The 22,060-nt window shown below is 39.3% G+C and overlaps 1 protein-coding gene and 1 non-coding gene across 2 annotated transcripts in view; both read left to right on the forward strand.

Moving 5' to 3' along the window:
- Positions 1 to 22,060, forward strand: part of HCN1 (hyperpolarization activated cyclic nucleotide gated potassium channel 1) — a 452,770-nt gene that overhangs the window by 287,840 nt on the left and 142,870 nt on the right. The gene's annotated exons all lie outside the window — the stretch shown is intronic.
- On the forward strand, positions 13,085 to 13,186 carry LOC113879313. The gene has a single exon (XR_003507284.1). It is a non-coding gene; the product is annotated as a U6 spliceosomal RNA (small nuclear RNA).

The raw sequence follows: 22,060 nt of genomic DNA on the forward strand, positions 1-22,060 counted from the left end.
GCTCAGGGCTGTGTTCCTTTGTTGCTGGAGAATTTGCTTGGTATGTCTTGCCCTGGGACTTATTGGCCCTTGTGTGGTGCTTGGTTTCAGTGTTGGTATGGAGGCATTTGATGAGCTCCTGTCAATTAATGTTCCTTGGAGTCAGGAGTTCCCTGGAGTCAGGGTTTGGACTTAAGTCTCCTGCTTCCGGTTAGCGGTCTTATTTTTACAGTAGTTTCAAAACTTCTCCTTCTATACAGCACCATTGATAAAACGTCTACATTAAAGATGAAAAGTTTCTCTACGATGAGGGTCACTCAGAGAGGTTCACAGGGTTACATGGAGAAGAGAAGAGGGAGGAGGGAGTTAGAGGTGACCCAAATGAGATGAGGTGAATCAATAATGGAGAGAGTAGGGTAGCCAGTAGTCACTTCCTTATGTGCACTCCACAACTAGACCACTCAGAGATGTTCACGGAGTCATACAGAGAAGAGAAGAAGGAGGAAGGTGACAGAGGTGGCCAGAAGGATAAAAGGGGGGAATGAAAAGGAGGGAGACAGATCCAGCCAGTAATCAGTTCCCTAAGTGTTCTCCACCGTCTGGAACACACAGAAATTCACAGAGCTGGGTAGAGTAGAGGGGTTAGGGAGGAGACACAGGCGACCTGGTGGAGAAAAAGGAGAGTCTAAAGGGAGAGAGAGCAGTCAAGCCAGTATTCTTGCTCCCTAGTGAAAAATGGGTCCTGAAGATTGGGTTCTTAAAGGTACAAAATTGGTAACAAATACATAAAAGCAAGAATTAAAAATCTAGAGTAGAGTTTGGAATTTCAAAAATACGATGTTAAAGAAAAGAAGGAAAAGAAAGAAAGAAAAAACGAACAAACAAAAACAAACAAGGTCGCGAAAATTGTAAAGAAAGTACAGGTACAAAATTGATAACTAATACCAAAAAGCAAAAATTAAAAATCTAGAGTAGAGTTTGGAATTTCAAAAATACAATGTTAAAAAAAAAAAGAAGAAGAAGAAAAATAAAGAGAGAAAACAGACAAACGAAAACAAACAATGTCACAAAAATTATAAAGAAAATACAGGTACAAAATTGATATTATTCAGATATACAATGTTATATAGAAGAAGAAGAGAAAGAAACAAAGAAGAAGAAAAAAAGAAGTCACAGAAATTATATAAAAATAAACTATAGGTACAAAATTGATAACAAATACCAAAAAGCAAAAATTAAAAATCTAGAGTAGAGTTTAGAATTTCAAAAATACAATGTTAAAGACAAGAAAAAAAAAAAAAACAAGGTCAAAAAATTGTAAAATATATATATATATATGAAGTTTGCTGAAGAAGAAAAAAATAGGGTCTTTTTTTTTTTTGCAAAGTAATAGGTTATAAAAGTGAAAATTAAAGGAACAATAGAGGACTTAAAAAAATTTTTTTTAATTAAAAAAAAAGAAGGAATGATCGTAAAAATAATAAAAATATATCTAGGACTTTCTTGGTGGTGTTGTGTGTTCAGTTCATTTTTGGCTAGTTCCTTGGTCAGACTTATATTTCTCAAGATCTATAGGCCCCTTCCTATGTAGTCTGTAGTAACCACAGGGTTTTGGTCTATTGCCTGTAGCTTCCAAGGCGTTTCCCTCTGTTATATCTTCTTCTGTTTGCTAGTCTCTTCAGTATCTGGTTTCCGCCCTGACACAAAGGGGACGGTGGAGGACACTTTTTTTTTTTTTTTTTTTTAGGCTTACTTGTTCAGTCGCGCTGTGGGGAGGGAGGGAGGAATGCTGCAAACAAATAACACTGGCGTGGGCTCGCAGTGCCTCAGCCACCCTGGGTCTGCCCCTGCTCACGGCGCGTGTAGCCTCCCTGTCCACGCTGCTCGGGCTCTAGGTTGTTCCGCCGGGAACAATCCGAGGCTGGCCCTGGGCTGCATGCACCTCCCAGGTCCAAGCCGCTCAGGTTCAGGCACTCGGGTAGTCCTCAGAGGCGCAGACTCAGCTGGGCCTGCGTTTTGTGCTCTTCCCAGGTCCGAGCAGCTCAGGTGATGAGGTGTTTGGCGAGCGCCAATGCTGCGACTTACCGCCTCCCTGCCACTCGGTTTTCTGGTTGTAACACCGGCGCACCTTCTCAGGCAGATGTTGACCGTCCAGACCCCCAAGAGGTTTTAGTTAGCAAAGAAGCCCGCTTACAGTTTTATAGATAATGTCTCTCTGGGGCTGCGATTGCCCCCTTCCGGCTCTGGCTGCCTGTCACCGGAGGGGGAAGGTCTGCAGCCGGCTATCTCTGTTCAGTCCTTTGTTCCGTGCGCGGGCCTGGCGGTTTTAGGTTAGGACTGGCTTTTCGCGTGGTAGATATCCCACAGTCTGGTTTGCTAACCCAAATTATTTCGCTCAGATAGTGCTCAGGGTATTCAGGCCAGATTCTTACTCTCAGCGATGCAGCCCGCGCCGCGCCTCCCTGCCCAGCCCCCGCTTGCTAATGGCGGATGCAGGCGTCTGTGCTGCTTCTCCTCTGGGGGAGTTACCTTAGGGCTCGAAATCTGCAAGTTTTAATTGTTTATTTATTTTTCTCCCTGTTATGTTGCCCTCTGTGCTTCCAAAGCTCGGCACAGATTCGGCAGTGAGAAGGTTCCCTGGTGTTTGGAAACTTCTCTCTTTTTAAGATTCCCTTCCCGGGACGGAGCTCCGTCCCTCCCTCTTTTGTCTCTTTTTTTTGTCTTTAATATTTTTTCCTACCTCCTTTCGAAGAGTTGGGTTGCTTTTCTGGGTGCCTGATGTCCTCTGCCGGCATTCAGAAGTTGTTTTGTGGAGTTTACTCGACGTTTAAATGCTCTTTTGATGAATTTGTAGGGGAGAAAGTGTTCTCCCCGTCCTACTCCTCCGCCATCTTGGCTCCTCCTCGGTAAATCTGTTTATAAAGAGTTGTTTTTTGTCCCTGGAACTTTTGATTCTGAACCTTAGATGCCTTACTCAGAAGATAAATATTAATTTCCTAATTTCTGTAGAAGTTGTTAGCACTTGATTGGTTTGTATATTTTTTTTAATGGAGCAATTAATATAAATTCAATCCCAATTCTATTTTTGTTTATTCTTTTGAAGTAAATCAGATTTTTAGGAAGTACTTTTTATAAGCAATCAAATTGGCACGATCAGGGGAAGCATGGGATTGACATAGTTCTCACTCTCTAAGAAGTTCAGCTGAGAAGAAGAGAGAAAGAAAAAAAATACGTAATTTAAAGAATAGCCCAAGTAAGTAATTGAAGATATTTTCAAGTTCTTACATTCAGAAGCTCTTTATTCAACCTCCATCACGGGCCAGACCCTGGGATAACTCAGGGTCTACAACGGTGAGCAAGAGAGACAGGAGCAGAAGATGGAGTGTGCATCTGTTAGCGAGTGTTTTACCAATGAAAACTGTCATAGTGATTCTTAGGAAATATTGCCACAGAAGAGGCAAAAATTGAGCTGAATTTTGAAGGATGGATAGATTTTAAATCTATAGACAGTGAGGAAGAGAGCTTCCCAGACACCCAGAATATAGCCAACCAAAAGATTCCTTGGGAGGAATTCTGGTTTAGGAAAGTCTTCAGTTTATTTGGGAATGAGAAGGAATTCAGCTGCAGTGGAGAGTTGTGGAGAAGCATGGAGATAAGCTTAGAGAAGGTAGGAAAGTAGGCTGAGGCCTGGCAGGGTGGGGCTTGAATGTTGATCTGAAGGAAGCTGAGTTTAGGAGATAGTCACTGAAAATTTTGTGTCTCTTAAACTGCAGGCAATAATCAATGCCTAGTCCCTGTTTAGGGGCTCCCCTGGTGGCTCAGGGGGTAAAGAATCTGCCTGCAATATAGGAGACCCACTTTCAATCCCTGGATCAGGAAGGTCCCCTGGAGAAGGGAATGGCTACCTAAGGCAGTATTCTTGCCTGGAGAATGTCATGGACACAGGAGCCTGATGGACTACAGACCATGGGGTTGCAAAGAGTCAGACATGACTGAGCAACTAATTCTTTACTTTCAGTCCCTGCCTGAGCACAATATTTCTTCTTAATATCTCAGCAATGCAGAGTGGCTGCAAGTTAACTGAGGAAATCTGTGTGTGGCAGAATTGTGAAAGGGGTGGGATCATTGATTAATACATGTATTTTCAGGTTGATAAATTATGTCAAGTGAAAGGACAGTTTGCTCACATTGGAAGGTTATCTGGAGTAGTTTGAGTAGTTTAAAAAGTGATCTTAAGCCCCCATCCCTCCCCACAGCACCTGTAACAAATGTGAATGTACTTAGTGCCACTGAAAGTGTTAGTAGCTCAGTTGTTTCCAACTCTTTGTGACTGTTTGTGACCCCCATGAACTGTAGCCCATCATGTTCCTCTGTCCATGGCCTCTCCAGGCAAAATACTGGAGTGGGTTGCAATTCCCTTCTCCAAAGGATCTTCCAAACCCAGGGATCGAACCCAGGTCTCCCACATTGCAGGCAGATTCTTTACTGTTTGAGCCATCAGGGAAGCCCTAGTACCATTGAAATGTACAGTCAAATATGACTAAGATAGTATGTTTTATAACATGTGACTTTTGCCACAATAAAACCAATTTTTTTTAAAAAAAGAAGTGAGCCTAAAAAATATTTATGAGATAGCTATTAGACTTTTTGCCTGTTTAAATCATACCATATACATACATTTCAAACTGATATGGAAGCTATCTATGCATACATACCTATAGTTATAATTATTTAATAATTATAAATTAAAAAGTGTATATTCAATATTGAATTCTGTATTTTTCAGTCCCTTGCCTTTAAACTATAGTTGTAAAAACATGTGCATATCTAAGCAGTACTGTTGCCAAAATTCAACCTCTGTTTACCAGTGCCAAATGGAAACTCAGGCAGAATTTTGGATGTAGTAGATAAAAGTAGCTTTTATTGCTTTGCCAGGCAAAGAGGGTCATAGCATGCTTATGCCCTCAAGACTGTGTGACCCACTGGAGTGGGTATAGAGTCTTAGGGTACAGATTAAGCAGGGCGTGATCAGCTTGTGGACCTTTTTATGACTGGTTGGCAGTGAAGTAATTGGGAGTTGGCTTCATCAGCTTTGGTTTCCAACCAGTCTGCAGTCTACATGCTTGTAGGCAGCATACAGTTAACTTCTTCCACCTGTCTGGGTTTTTAGTCTCTGCAAAACTGTTCAAAGGACATGGCATCAATTAACTCTAGTCCTTGAGGAAAAACTAAAGGTCCTTGACTTTGTTTAATCGCTAAAGTATTATTGTTTTGTCTTGCTTGGCCGTTTTTCTCTCTCTGCATTTTTTCAGTTATATGATTCAATTTATTCCTTGACTCAAGTTTTTCTACAAACAAAAGGCAGGCAGAGGACATAGGTAGGGAACTATTCAGAGGGTCTTGCTCAGTGACATTATATTTTTAAACACATACTATTTGGTTTTAGTTGTTTTGTTTAAGTTTATGAAAAGGTTAGTAAGTTATATATCTTGTTGGATGTGCTTCCTTCACTCATTATTTTGTTCACATATCCATCCCTGTGATTGCATGTTACTGTAACTCATTTATTTTCAATGCAGTATAATATTCCACAACGTGCATGTACTACTTCTAGATCTTTCCTGTTAAAAGCCATGCTGCTATGAACTTTCATCTTTACACACAGGAGTTCCTGTGTGCATGAGTTCCTCTTGGATATCTAACTGTAAGTGAAACTGAGGAATTGTAAAATAAGTGAATCACATGAATTAAGCTGTCACTTCTGGGTTTAAAAATTAGAGTCACATGTGATTTTAGCACAGTCCTTGTGAAGTTTGAGGGATTAAGTTGGATACAGGATAAGGAAAGGGGAAGCAAGGGTTTACTGGGGCACCAACTAGAGCTCTGACCTGAGTTATCCAGGACTACATGGTTTGTATGTAACTTGATTATTTTCTGAGTTAGAGAAATATAGAAGACTTTATGTTACAGAAACATGAGACTAAATTAAGTAAGCTCTACCATGGCTCAGGGGTAAATAATCTGCCTGCAATGTAAGAGACCCGGTTTTGATCCTTGGGTTGGGAGGATCCCCTGGAGAAAGGAATGGCTACCCACTCCAGTATTCTTGCCTGGAGAATCCCATGGACAGAGGAGCTTGGCAGGCTGTAGTCCATGAAGCTGAAAAGAGTCGGACGTGACTGAAGCATTTTAGCACGCGCCATGTAGGTAGAAAGATAATATCCATGGCTGTATTGCAACTTCCATGATGCTATCAGCTCCCAGCCTCCATCTGCCAGAGTAAGCCTGTGCTGTCACTCTAGGGAAGACTTCCCTACCCCAGTCATCAATCCGCATTTCAGGCAAGAAGAAGAGAAAGGGCAAAGGGCAGAAAAGGGCAACTCCAATGAGATGGCCTCTTAGATTTCCAGAAACTCTACCCAGTAACTTGGACTTTGATCTCATTAACCAGTAGTCAATCACTTGGTGGTCCCATCCTTCCCCAAGAAATATGAATAATGTCTTTTATGAAGCTAGGCATATTGTCACCCCAAATCATGTGGGGTTCTGTAGGGAAAGGGGAATGGATATTGATAAAGTGATCAGCAATGTGCCCTGGGATGCAGAAAGAGTATGAAATAGGCATTTGTGGTCTTATAATCAAATAAATTGTTTCTGTGTCTAGAATAAGAGAAAGACAGAATTTTAGAGGCAAAAATAAAATTTTCATCCCAGAAGTACAAATTTAGTTTTTAAAAATGAAAGGTACCCAGAGAAGGGGAATAACTATTCAGTTCACAGAATCACTAGTGACTGATCTCTTAAGCCAACATGTCTTGACTCTTGGGCAAGTTTATTTCTCTTTCCTTGTGTATTAATATTTCTTCCCTTTCTACCCTGAAACACTACATAGCCAGGGTCCACACAAGTACACTTGCATTCTCAAGTTACACAACTGAGGGAAGTTTTCAAAAGGAGACTATTTAAGTTGTAAATGGAATTTAGAGACCACAAGAGATAGCAGAGTGCTCAGGATGGTAATCAGAGAACTGCTACCAACACTAAAACCCAGAAGACAAAGTCTTGTAGGTGGGGCTGCTTTGACAGGAGAAGTTACCTTTAACAGAAAACACAGCCCACTCACTCTTTTTGAAGTGAAAATCCAAAATACTGACCACATTCTTCTTCTCTCTGATCATCTGTCAAGGTTTCTCATTAACTTAATCCAACTGGAAGTCAGAACACGTTACTGTGTTATCCAAATGGGTCAGTTTTCTGGGCAAAGGGCAGGGCATAGAGAGCCGAAGGACGGATATGGAAGGGTAGACAGATATCCAGCAGGAAAGCTTATTCTAAGGTCTCTAATAGAAACACTTGCTTATCTACTCAAATATCTTAGGGAACGTCTGGCTCTTGATTTTTCCAGCAGCCTGGTTATCAGCACTTCTTTGGGTTTCTGGGTGACATCCAACTATTGCCTTCTTCCTAGCTCATTCCCCATGATATGAGGGTATCAACCTCTCCCAAGAGGTGAGGATTTCTTGCATTTGAGGTACCTCCCAATAACTATTTGTAGGTACTGGATAAACAGTCACTTGGTAAACTGTCCCAGTGTTTCCATGAGAGTTTTCCTTCCTGCTAACCATGCCATAATTCTCTCAGGATATGAAATAATAGTTCACAGTCTTTAAGTTTGTCTATCAAAGGAAGCCTGTATAGTGTCATAGTGAACCACACTCTAAGCTCCCCCAAACAAGGCACAAGATATTTGCTGCCTTAAAGCAAACCCAGACTACCACAATATGATATTCCTTTTAAATTCCTTAAAGAATCCAAGGAGGTACCAGGCAAAACTATATTGTTCATCACTGGGGCTTCACGACACAAAGGGACACTTGCCTCAGGAGCCCAAGGACACTGCTATTGATCTCCTAATATTTTGTGATGAAGATAAGTATCTCCAGTGTGAATGTGCAATTTATGCTTTGGTAACACTTCTGGGTTGGGTTATGCCAATGACTTATAGAATTAGATAAATCTCCAAATTAAAATAAAACATTTTTCAGAGAAGGCAGACTGACTTGATTTACAGCTTCTCCTCAAAGAAGCAATTCCCAGATGGCTGATGTCCTTAAGCACTGTGTTTGCTTCCATTTCCACGACTGTTTGCTTTCTCTTTACACATCTGCGTTTATCTTAGGACCCAGCTGTTGACAGTTATATTGATTTATCAGCATCAGAATCTAACTGGAAACTTACTACTATTTTCCTATGAACTTGCCAGCCTACACTCTTAACCTTTTTCCTACCATAACGTCATTTAGAAAAGATCAGCCTTCTTGGTTTTAAAAGCTGCAATATTAAATAGATCACAAGTCCATTAATGTATCAGCATTAATTTTTAGCTCAGATGAGCTCTGATAAGTAACTATCCTCATTTTATATATTCAGGTATAATATATATGATATATAGTTAAGTATGTATTAAAGTAGATAGAGGCATGTATAATGGGGCAGATATGTTTAATATTTACATTTATTATTCAATAAATACAATTATTCAATAAATACAATTATTCAATAAATACAGTTTAATTCAATAAATACAGATTATTTAATACATCTTTGCTTGCTTTTCAACATTATAATCACTTTTCTTCTATCATTCAAAATATGACAGGACAGGATTAAAAGGTAAACAGAAAAATGCATTATTATCTACTCATAAGGACAATTCACAAATCATTGTTTTTTTTTTTTTTCCTAAGATGTAATTCGCATGAAAAGGTCACTTTAGAATTCTGAGGTGCCCACTCTTCCACTTTAACATGTGTGTGGAGATAATACTAATCACCACTCATTATAATAAGAGACATTTGACACCCGCCTTCGGCCTTGTCAACCTTACTTTGTAAAAATGTATACCTCAGTATATTTAGAATTTCAGCTTTTTTCCTAACTTAGTATTTGTCCGGTGGTCTGAACGAGATTTTGAAATCTGCCTGACAGTTGTTGTTCCTCTTGCTTTTCGGTTTCTTACCCGGAGGTGTTTGGAGGATTGAAATTTTCCACCATGAAGTCATACACCTTTAGCATGACCTTGATTTTTTTTTTTTTTTTTTCATCTGCACTAATGAGACCCTGGGTAGCTCTTATTTAAGGAAGCTGCTTTTGTATGCTTGGCCAAATTAAATTGATCATAGCTGACTATGAGTAACATATTGTTTTATTTATTTATATTTCTCAGTGCATTCAAAAGGCCTTGAGAAAAACTCTTAGTTGTGTTTTGGGTGTCAGGATCAAGAAGATTATACTGTATGCTTTCCAGTCACCTGCTGGAGGCAATGACCTTGTATTTATTTTAGCAATGAAACTGGATATAACAGGATCACTTTCTCTGCAATAGCTATGGCATGACAAAACAGCAATTTAAAGGTCAAATACTACATGACTTGGTAAACTTAAACTATAGATTCTGCCCCTAACTCTGACCTTGATCTAATAGTGCCCAAAGCTGATAGAAATGGTTCCCCTGGTAATTGCTCTTTTTCAGAGAACAATATATTACAGAAATATTGCCTTAATGTACTAGGCAGAAAAGTAAATTATTAATGGCAATTTTCTTAATACTAAATTATAAGTAGCTACATAATACCTATGACCACCCACTAAACATAGTCAGTATACTGATACTTAATGACTATGCGCCTGACACTGCACTGAGAGAAAACTGCATTTGAATCTTGAGTCGTACAGAATGTCAAACTAATTCAGGGATACTGGCAAAGCACCTTAAAACTTTAGTGTAATCAAGTGTATTCTCTGCTACTTGGTCCTTACATGGGGAATGATTCTGGCAAGCCCATGGGAATTCTAAGATTAGGCAATATAGACTGTTTGAATTGCTTTTGTCCTAAAATATGTTGGGGGAGTAATGGGGAATAGTGGGACTACCTTGGTGGCTCAGACAATATCTGCATGTAATGCAAGAGACCAGGGTTTGACCTCTGGGTTGGGAAGATACCCTGGAGAAGGAAAATGGCAACCCAGTCCAGTATTCTTGCCTGGAGAATCCCATGGACAGAGGAGCCTAGTGGGCTACATTCCATAGGGTCTCCAAAGTCAGACACACTTAGCAACTAACCCACTAATGGGAGATAATAAAGGACAGGATAAAATTCAGTGCCCTTGTTCACCAAAGACTCATGGTTTATTCTTATATGGAAAAAAGCCTCTGCCATTTTATCTACCCTCAAGAGACAATTGGAGCATATTGAGAACAATCATATCTGATTAATTATGTTTTAGAGGAGAGTGAAAAACTTGGCTTAAAACTCAACATTCAGAAAACTAAGATCATGGCATCCGGTCCTATCACTTCGTGGGAAATAGATGGAGAAAATTGAAACAGTGAGAGACTTTATTTTCTTGGGCTCCAAAATCACTGCAGATGGCGAGTGCAGCCATGAAATTAAAAGACACTTGCTCCTCGGAAGAAAAGTTGTGACCAACCTAGACAGCATATTAAAAAGCAAAGACATTACTTTACCAACAAAGGTCCATCCAGTCAAAGCTATGGTTTTTCCAGGAGTCATGTATTGATGTGAGAGTTGGACTATAAAGAAAGCTGAGTGCTGAAGAATTGATGCTTTTGAATTGTGGTGTTGGAGAAGACTGTTGAGAGTCCCTTGGACTGCAAGGAGATCCAACCAGTCCATCCTAAAGGAAATCAGTCCTGAATATTCATTGGAAGGACTGATGCTGAAGCTGAAACTCCAATACTTTGGCCATCTGATGTGAAGAACTGACTCATTTGAAAAGACCCTGATGCTGGGAAAGATTGAAGGCAGAAGGAGAAGGGGACGACAGAGGACAAGATGGTTGGATGGCATCACCAATGCGATGGACATGAGTTTGAGTAGTCTCTGGGAGTTGGTGATGGACAGGGAAGCCTGTTGTGCTGCAGTCAATAGGGTCACAAAAAGTCAGACATGAATGAGTGAGTGAACTGAACTGAGAAAGTAAAAATAGTGGGGCTTTTTTGTATATAGTTTTTCATATGCACAGGGATGATTGGAAGCTAAATGATAACACCATATAAACAATACTGTATATTCGTATTTATGCCTCTCATGCTTGTCTTAGAAGACCTGTAGGGACTGTCTTCATTCACAGATGATGTTTCCACATTTGCATAATCGACAACAATTTTTACCTGCTTTGTCAGTGTTAGGTGTGTCATCCTCATTGGAGGAAACCAAAAGTAGTCTCTGTGAGGTTTCTTGTCAGTTTCTATATACTGAGTATGTATGCCAACTTTATTTCCTGAAAAAGATATATAAAGGATGATACTTGCATTCTTAGAGTGGTGCTTCAAGTTTAGTCCACAAAAGCATAAATGTAACATTGCATTACATTAGAAAAGAACCTGATGCTAGGAAAGGTTGGAGGCAGGAGGAGAAGGGGACAACAGAGGAAGAGGTGGTTGGATGGCATCACTGACCCAATGAACATCAATTTGAGCAAGCTCCGGGAGATGGTGAAGGACAGGGGGGCCTGGCATGCTGCAGTCCATGGGGTCGCAAACTGTGAGACACAACTGAGCGACTGAACAACAGCAACATTGCAGTGGGGCCTTTGCCTTCTTCCTGGAAGAAGAAAGAAAGTGAAGAGGAGAGAAATCTTGGAGAGCATGTCTGAAAATTAGTCAGGGATGCCAGTCCCCTGAAAGGGCACTCATGAAGAAATAAATCCCTAATAAATTTGAAAGATTTTATGTTATTTTAACTTTATATCAGTATTTAAATATATGCTGAATTGTTTATGCCATCTGCTATACAGATATCTGTTGGAAGAATAGTTGATCAAACTGCTAAGAGCATCTGTTTGATTTCATTAAATTTAAAGTTCATATTTCAATCACAGTGGAAATACTCTAAATCTTAAAGAGAGATTTTGGTTTTCTTGTGGTTCAGGTGAAAGCATCTGGCTTTTCAACTTCCAGCATAATTCAAGGTAGCCATGATACCATTAGGGCCTCTCAGGGGGCGTTAGTAGTAAAAAACACATCTGCCAATGCAGGAGACTTAAGGGATGTGAGTTTGATCCCTAGGTCAGGAAGATCCCTTGGAGAAGAGCATAGCAACCCACTCCAGTATTCTTGCCTGGAAAATCCTGTGGACAGAGGAGCTTGGGAGGCTACAGTCCATAGGGTCACAGATTCCGATATGACTTAAGTGACTTAGCACACACATGCATGATAACATTATAGAGTAGAATACTATTCCAATACTGTTTTGAAGTCAGTTAGGTATTTTTCCTAGATTCCATTAATATCAATCACTGCTAGATGTTTGGATACAAAGATGGTTAGGATACGATCCCTGTTCTTAGGGAGCTTTGGTTACACTGGTGAAGGCTACCAGAGAAACAGGTGATACAGTGCAGTCACATGATAAGTGATGGGTTGTACAGATGAGAAGATGGACCTACTGGGAGGGCTGATTTGCAGAGATAAAGGTAGATCTTTGAGAATGTTTGAAAATGATCTGCATCTTGAAAGACTAGACAAATAGCCAGCCAAAGGGGAAAGAAGCCAGAGCACATACTGAGTCAAAGAAAACCACCTATGTAAAGGCATGGAGGAGAGTGAATTGGCTTGTTGGGGAATTGCAAGTAGTTTAGGGTGGCAAGAGCTGTCTGGGTTTTGGTGTAGAGGGTAACAAAGTTAAGGAGTGGGACTGAAAATAGAGATAGGAGTGATGTCAGCTTGGTGTGATCCCTTGGTATGTTTGACTTAATTTTGAGGCTATGAGAAAGCTTTAAGCATGTGTGTACATAGATTGAATGTGCTGCTGAAGAATGGACTAGAAGGGAGTTAAAGTAGAGATAGTAAGCAGTCATTTGTGTCGTGTGTCTGTTAGTTGCTTAGTCCTGTCCAGCTCTTTGCAACTCCATGGACTATAGCCTGCCAGGTTCTTCTGTCCATGGAATTCTCCAGACAAAAATACTGGAGTGGGTTGCCATTTCCCTCTCCACATTTGTGTCTTAATTTGTAATAATCCAGACAATAAAAATGTAAGTAAAATGAAGCATTTTTTCATCAAGGTGAAGAAAAGGAGCTTTAGTGTTCACTTTTGTAGCACACACATAAAATTAGAAGATACAGATATTAGCATGGCCCCTGCACAAGGCTGACATGCAAATTCCTAAAGCATTCTATTTTTGCAACTGTGTGGGGTGGTGGATGTTAACTAACTTATTTTGATAATCACAATAGATATATATATATATATCATTATTTTGTACATCTTAAATCAATGCAATGTTATTTATCAATTATCAAATTTGTTTACTAAAGTGACTTAGCAGCAGAAGCAGCAGTCCCTAAGTTGCATCTGACTCTTTTGCAAACCCATGGACTGTAGTAGCCACCAGTCTACTCTGTCCTTGGGATTTCCCAGGCAACAATACTGGAGTGGGTTGCCATTTCCTTCTTCAGAGAATCTTCCCAAACCAGGGGTCGAACCCATGTCCGCGCCATTGGCAGGTGGAGTCTTTACTGTTGAGCCACCAGGGAAGCCCTGATCATCTCAATAAAGCTAGAATAAAAAGAAAGGAGCTTTATGCTCTGTTCAAGAGAGAAGTAAAATAGACAATAAAAGAGACCCTAACCAGCTTTAGGAATAAAGCAGCAGAATTGAAGTCTAAGGATGGTGAAAGAACAGAAGGGTCAGTTTAACATCAACTACCACTTAAAAGATGATAGCATCTAATTATGAGATAATGTCAATCACAGAAGTATAATTTGATTTTTAAAAACTTAGGAAGGGAAACAACTGGCCAGGGTCATGGATCCTGGAAGAAGTACACAGAAGCATGACTATTAATGATGGTAGTTAATAGCATGACTATTAGCGATGTCAAGTTGTTTTCCATATTATAAAAATGTGATGATAAAAAAAAAAGGATTTTTAAAAATTGTTGTTTATATGTGTTTGGTCGGTTGTTCTGTAATAAATGGGCCTCCCTGGTGGCTCAGATGGTAAAGAATCTGCCTGCAATTCAGGAGACCCAGGTTCAGTCCCTGGGTCAGGAAATCCCCCTGGAGAAGCGAATGGCAACCCACTCCAGTATTCTTGCCTGGAGAATTCCATGGACAGAGGAACCTGGCAGGCTACATACAATCCATGGAGTTGCAAAGAGTTGGGCATGACTGAGTGAATAACACTTTCACTTTCACTTTTTCTGTTATAAATATGTACTTTCAAGCCTGCTGGCCTGAGAACTATGGTAAAGCAGATGATAAAGTGGGAACAGGTACTGCTTAGCTGCTCTCTCTCTTTTTAATACTATTTGGCATCATCAGGTCTTAGTTGTGGTGATAGCAATGGCACACATCCAGCTGCCCCACAGCATGTGGAATCCCAGTTCCCAGAGCAGGGATCAAACACAGGTCCCCTGCATTGGAAGGCAGAGTCTTAACCACTAGAGCGCCAGGGAAGTCTCTTAGCTGCCCTTCTGCGTGGATGCTTTGGGTCCACCCAGTGGACAGATGGGAACTACAATATGGAGTCAGTAAACTGAGCAGGGGGATTTGGGAACAGTGGCTGTCCATGGACACAGAATTTGGGACATCTGTTTAAAGCCAAGTAGAGGGCATCCCTGTAAATTGTTAGGGCTAGAGGAAAGGGGAGTGGCCTCTTATTTTGATAAATCATATTCAACTCTGTTCACCTAAGTATTGAGAGTAAACTAGATTTGTTTGGAATTTGTTGCTTATTTTATGGGAAAAGGCATCATGGAAGAGAGAAATAGGTTAACAAATAAATAAGTTCTTGATTGAACTGAAACCTGTCGTGTTTTACTTGTGAATAAAAATACGTGAAGTAAAACTCCTGCTTAGTCTAGTAAATGGCATCAGTGTCCCTGTGATTTATATTTTGTTATTTATATGTTGTTAGGATAACAAGGGTCCATTGCTAATGAACATTTGTTTTCTGGAACTTCTTTCCTTTTCAAGTGGTCCACTTTATTAACATCTGGAGTACATGATAAGGCTCAGTTGTTTTCCTTAAACTTTGGGGGCAACCTGTTGGCTTTGAGATATGTGAATTCTGTTTCTAGTTTATCTTTAATCCCTTGTGTTTTGTGTTCATGGGTATATCTTTATCATTTTTTTAAATTTTATTTTATTTTTAAACTTTACATAATTGTATTAGTTTTGCCAAATATCAAAATGAATCTGCCACAGGTATAGATGTGTTCCCCATCCTGAACCCTCCTCCCTCCTCCCTCCCTATACCATCCCTCTGGATCGTCCCAGTGCACTAGCCCCAAGCATCCAGTATCGTGCATCGAACCTGGAATGGCAACTCGTTTCTTGCATGATATTTTACATGTTTCAATGTCATTCTCCCAAATCTTCCCACCCTCTCCCTCTCCCGCAGAGTCCATAAGACTGTTCTATACATCAGTGTCTCTTTTGCTGTCTAATTTCAGCGTTAGACCATTGCCTTTGAAAATCCCTTAGTTCACTATGGAATTTGTCTTTAGAAATGTCTTAGTTCATTCTGAGATAAAATTTTTCCTATATCGATAATGTTATCAAAATCAGTAATTTAACCAAAATTTCCTGTCCCTTCTTATTCCTGTGATTGTATTACCACTCTAAATGCTAATTATTCTTCACCTTTTTTCCTACCTCTGAAAGTTCTGTATTTATACTTTGTCCAAATATTGATCCGTTTTACTTGTGCAATTTACTCCTGCATAATGTGGCTAACAAAATATGGAGAAAAATGCATAACTAGAATCAACTCTGAATATCTTCAAATTGGCATATATAATTGAGATCCTCAGGGAACCGTGTCATTATCAATGTGTAGTGCTGACTAATAATAACAATAACAGTAATACTATCATTTATACTTTCATGGCACCTATTGGTTTACAAAAAATGTCGACACATTTTATGTCTTCTCATAAAGCTACATTATGTCTCTATGGTGTTAATGTCAGATGAGTTTATAAATATAATAAAATTAATATTTTTTCCTTTATGACTTTTATTGCTACTCTCCCTACCCCATTGCTCAGATTCCACCTTTATCATAAATGATGCTCTGGGATTTACTTTCTTGAGTGCTATTCATTTTCTACCCCAAGTTTCTATAAACTTTTCTATTCCTTATATGGAGATGATAAGGAGTCTGCATGCAATTCAGGAGACCCAGGTTCGATCCCTGGGTTGGGAAGATCCCCAGGAGAAGGAAATACTCCAGTATTCTTGCCTGGAAAATCCCATGGACGGAGAAACCTGGCAGGCTACAGTCCATGGTGTCTCAAAGACCCATTCCTTATATGGAGACATATATTTTTTATTTTTTATCCTTTTCCAACCTTCAAGGGTGACTCTTCACTAACGCAGCATGCCACCTCACTCTAAAAAAAATAAAGGATACAAAAAATCCTTTGAACCATTACTTTCTAACCAATAATACATTTCCAATGAAAGCCAAAGGCAAGCCATGGACCATTCCAAAGCAACAGCAATCTGTCTGCACCTCATCATTCATACCTGACTCCAGTCCTATATCTTTTCAATTGAGAGAGTCTACTTCTGACATTTGCTTTCAATTTTATGGCATTCAAGTTTTATCTTTCTCTAAAGAACTCATCTTGGGATGTTCCTCTTGCCTTCTGTGCTTGGGGCTATCCAAAACATATCCAGTTCCAGTATTTGAGAGTCAAGCCTGAACATTATTGGGGCCAGCCAAGGGAACTGCAGGCCACAGGAGGAGGATATACTGACTTTAGATAGTGTGAAAGTCACTCAGTCGTGTCCAGCTCTTTGTGATCCCATGGGCTGTACAGTCCATGGAATTCTCCAGGTCAGAATACTGGAGTGAGTAGCCTTTCACTTCTCCAGGGGATCTTCCCAACTCAGGGATCAAACCCAGGTCTCCCACATTGCAAGCGAATTCTTTACCAGCTGAGCCACCAGGGAAGCCCTGGTGTACAGCTAGTGTAGTGTACAGGCATTTAAATCATGACCATCCAGAAATGTCACTGATTTTACTTTCTTACCTAAAATAGAGAAACTCAAAGTAATTTCTAGCATCCTAGAAGAAGATGTGGGAGAGACTTTTGAGTAGGTCATTTCTTGTCTTGATTCTCTGGTTGGAGAACTTGGAACTCTCCTTCCAAACCTCATCTGCAATCTGATGGAAGTTGGTACCACTGAGGTTTGCCGCTGCTTCTCCACCATATGGAGAACCTAGTGTCACAGTACTCCCTGGGACAGCACACAGGTTGCACACTATGTTATACCCTTTCTAGGCAAGCCTTGGGTCCACAGACACCTATACCCACAGCCAAACTCACACAGATGGTTTTGTTAACCCATATCACTAGTGCCCAAACCAGTTGAAGGTGAAAGACCATTTACTCATCAGAGCAGATTAACCGTTTTAGAACTAGCTTGGGAAAATGTGGCATGAGTCATGGAAGTGATGCACAAGAGAAATCATTAAGCTTTGCATGCTTACTTCTTTTTTTCCTGAACAGTCCCTGTTGACTGAGAAATACATGCTGTTAATTGCTAAGGCCTTCTCTAGCTGTGCCAGTAAGCCATGGTGTTGTTTCCTTCCATATCAGAGGAAGTTTAAGAAGACCTATCTACATGAACTGTCTGGTTGTGTTCCTTCAAGTCAGTTTGTAACAAATTTGGCAAATTTGATTAAGATGATATAGATCAGTGTTCTTCAGGAATTGTACTAAGCAGTGTTTCTTAGGAAGCACTGATTATCATGTCCACGTCCAAAGTGGTTAAAATTGTGGGTTGCATTGGCATTAGGTAATTTTAGAATTAGAAATAGGTTTGGAAAAGACTCTGATGCTGGGAGGGATTGGGAGCAAGAGGAGAAGGGGACAACAGAGGATGAGATGGCTGGATGGCATCACCGACTTGATGGACGTGAGTTTGAGTGAACTCTGGGAGTTGGTGATGGACAGGGAGGCCTGGAGTGCTGCGATTCATGGGGTCGCAAAGAGTCGGACACAACTGAGTGACTGAACTGAACTGAAGAAAGAGATGGGAATACCAGACCACCTGCCCTGCCTCTTGAGAAACCTATATGCAGGTCAGGAAGCAACAATTAGAACTGGACATGGAACAACACACTGGTTCCAAATAGGAAAAGAAGTACGTAAAGTCTGTATATTGTCACCCTGCTTATTTAACTTATATGCAGAGTACATCATGAGAAACGCTGGGCTGGAAGAAGCACAAGCTGGAATCAAGATTGCTGGGAGAAATATCAATCACCTCAGATATGCAGATGATACCACCCTTATGGCAGAAAGTGAAGAGGAACTCAAAAGCCTCTTGATGAAAGTGAAAGTGGAGAGTGAAAAAGTTGGCTTAAAGCTCAACATTCAGAAAACTAAGATCATGGCATCTGGCCCCATCACTTCATGGAAATAGATGGGGAAACAGTGGAAACAGTATCAGACTTTATTTTTGGGGACTCCAAAGTCACTGCATATGAGAATTACAGCCATGAAATTAAAAGACGCTTACTCCTTAGAAAGAAAGTTACAACCAACCTAGATAGCATATTGAAAAGCAGAGATATTACCTTGCCAACAAAGGTCCATCTAGTCGAGGCTATGATTTTTCCAGTGGTCATGTATGGATGTGAGATTTGGACTGTGAAGAAAGCTTAACACCGAAGAATTGATGCTTTTGAACTGTGGCGCTGGAGAAGACTCTTGAGAGTGCCTTGGACTGCAAGGAAATCCAACCAGTCCATCCTAAAGGGAGATCAGCCCTGGGTGTTCATTGGAAGGACTGATGCTGAAGCTGAAACTCCAATACTTTGGCCACCTGATGCGAAGAGTTGACTCATTGGAAAAGACCCTGGCGCTGGGAGGGTTTGGAGGCAGGAGGAGAAGGGGACGACAGAGGATGAGATGGCTGGATGGCATCACTGACTCAATGGACATGAGTTTGGGTGAACTCTGGGAGTTGTGATGGACAGGGAGGCCTGGCGTGCTGCAATTCACGGGGTCGCAAAGAGTCAGACACGACTGAGCGACTGAACTGTCCTGAACTGAAAAATTACACCAAAAAACTAGAGACACTTCATTTCTTGTAGCATTTGCCTTTTTATTATTATATTTTTTGTGTGTGCAGAACTAGAGTAAAAACTACTTCTTTCCTAAAACTATGATAACCTTGGTTTCCTTCTCCATGCCATAAGAAAATAGCTAGAATATGCTCATTAGCATATTTTCAAAGGAATCTCCTGAAGTTCAACAAGAATTTATTTCACATCAACATTTTCTATGGATAGTAATGCCATGTTGAATATGGGATGATCGTGCATGTATTTTTGTTCTGATTTAGAGAATTGAAAGGAGCTTATCAGAGATGGGAATCATGTCTGAATCACCATTTTCCTAGTCTTTTTGTAAGTTGGTAGAATCAAAAACTGGAAGAAAAAAAAGAAAAGGAGAAAGTAAAACAAGCTGTTTCAAATTATCTCCCTTTTTTTTTTTTATATAGTTTGTTTGCTTACAGATTTCCAAATCAGTCTATATGTGAATTCAGGGATATGGCTGAAAGAAGATAGTCTAACCCTTGAAAAGAAACTCTTGTCTCTCTCCCCTTCTCATGCCCTCCCTTTCTCTTTCTAATATATGTAGACACACACATACACACATACTCACAATGAAATGTAATGTGATTGGAGAATTGATTTATTATGCAGAACTAAGACTCTAGCATTTAACCATTTTAGTACTAGTAAAGTGTATTTGGTTTGATTCTATTGATCAAGAAATAAGTTTTGCCTTAAGTACTATTTGATATTTGCATTTTATGTGAAGTTGTTGGTAAGATCAAGGAGTCCACATGTTATAATACTTACATTTGTATAAGGCTTGCGTAGATTTAGAAGCCAAAGCAAGAGTATTCTTTCAAATCAGTAACTGATGCACAAGCCATACATGCTGTGAAAACACTACAAAAATACATGTCATGGGATAAGAGCTTTAAGTTGTGGACCTAGAGATTGTCATGCTAAGTGAAGATTGTTATACTGAGCAAAGTAAGTCGAGCAGAGGAAGAGAAATATTGCAGTATTTATGCAATAACCCTTTTATGCAAAATCTACAAAGAAATGATACAATGAACTTATTTATAAAACAGAAACAGACTCACAGACTTATAGAAGGAACTTACAGTAACCAGCCGGGAAGGATGGGGTAAGGGATAGTTAGAAATTTGGGATCAGCATGTACACACTGCTATATTTAAAAATGGACCTACTATATAGCACAGGGAACTCTGCTCAATGTTTTGTGGCAGCCTGGATGGGAGGGCATCTTGGGGGAGAATGGATACATTTATATGTATAAGTGAGTCCCTTTGCTGTCCACCTGAAACTATCACAATATTGTCAATTGGCTATGTTGCAATATAAAATAAAAAGCTTTTTTAAAAAAGAGCTTTAAGCTGTGGGTTAGACTTCTAAAAATAAGTGCTCAATACCTTCTCCCTTTTGCACAGCCTTACACAGCAGAGGATTTCCTAGGCTTATTTTATTCGATTGCATAATCAATACACCAAGTTCTAGCATTGATTGTAGTTGAAGGCTTTATTTGTTTGTCTGCAGTTGAAGGTCTTCTGTTTAGAATTAAATAAGATGTACTGTTGCTGATTTATGTAATTACTACTTTGCTGTAAATAAGATGAATTTTTAAAATATTTTTCTAAAGTAACACAATAATTTTAACTGATGTCATTTATCTTTCAAACTTGTGATTGAAATAGCCTGAGCATAGGGAAATGGTTTTCTGTATAATTTAATTAGGCATTGATCTAATAAGAGTATATTTCCCTGAAATAGATAACTTGAGGACAATGCTGAGCAATACAGATTGTAGTGGATGGCCTTATCATTTTACCTAGATATATGGTAATAATAACTTGAGTTGTACTATCACTTTCAGAATGGAAATAGTTTAACCAGATCATGATCAATTTTTTTTTTCCTCTTAAATACCCAAATATGAACCAAGTACAGAATAGCAATTATTAAGCTATGGCTTAAAACGCAGTGTATTTGCAATGAGCAAATGGAGAGGTACTGCTTCTTGAACTTCATCCTCAACAGTAAAATGAATATAATGAAGGCTGCTCTAGCTACCATAAAACTGTTGTGATAATGACAAAGACAAATTAAATTCTAATTGTAAGAGATCTATATAAGCTGAACTAGGTGGTTTTGTTGTTGATGGTGGTGATGTTATAATTATTATTGTAATTATGCAACTATAGTGGAAGTGATACTTGCAAGCATGTAGAGACATGAGAGCTTCATTTGTTTTTCAATTCGTAGACAGATCAGTTGAGACCTTAAGTATATTGTTCCTTGGATGTTAGATTAAAATGAAATTGGGTAGCCTGAGTACTCTCATTTATGTAACTATTTGTTTATTTACTTATATGTTTTTACATTTTTACCTTATCACCATGGAGATTCTGAAACTCAGTTTGCTTATAAGGGGATAGACTAAATTTTTGCCCAAGTCTCATACAATTATAACTTTCTATGAATCTAGGGATAAAAGTCAGTCTACTGTAGATAAATATGTTTAATGGGTTGAAATTTTTATTTATTTCACTGTCCCTTCTTACAAGTGGTGGTGGGATCCCTGGCCCAGTAGCAAATCCCGATATAAAAAGAAAAAGCAGAGAAGTTCATTTACCCTACCATCCAAATTACATGGTTAAATGTTAAGAGCAAATTTTACTATGACTAAGGTGGGATTTCAGAGTAAAAAGTTAAAGCCTGACTTTTGTGTTAATGGAAAAGCTCTGTTTTAACCTCCACATAAATAAACAATTATTAAGTAAGCTTCTTGGCAGCTTACACATTTCTTTTTCTATGGTCTAAATTTTTTTTATATTTTAATTATACTTGTTTCTGAACATTATATTTCAATAAAATTCTTCATGACTTACATGTTTGTAAAGAGGTTACAATTGTACCTAGCAATAGAAAATGTTACAAACAGATTTGTTAAATTAAGA

Source organism: Bos indicus x Bos taurus, chromosome 20, assembly GCF_003369695.1.
Source record: "Bos indicus x Bos taurus breed Angus x Brahman F1 hybrid chromosome 20, Bos_hybrid_MaternalHap_v2.0, whole genome shotgun sequence".
NCBI lineage: Eukaryota > Metazoa > Chordata > Mammalia > Artiodactyla > Bovidae > Bos > Bos indicus x Bos taurus.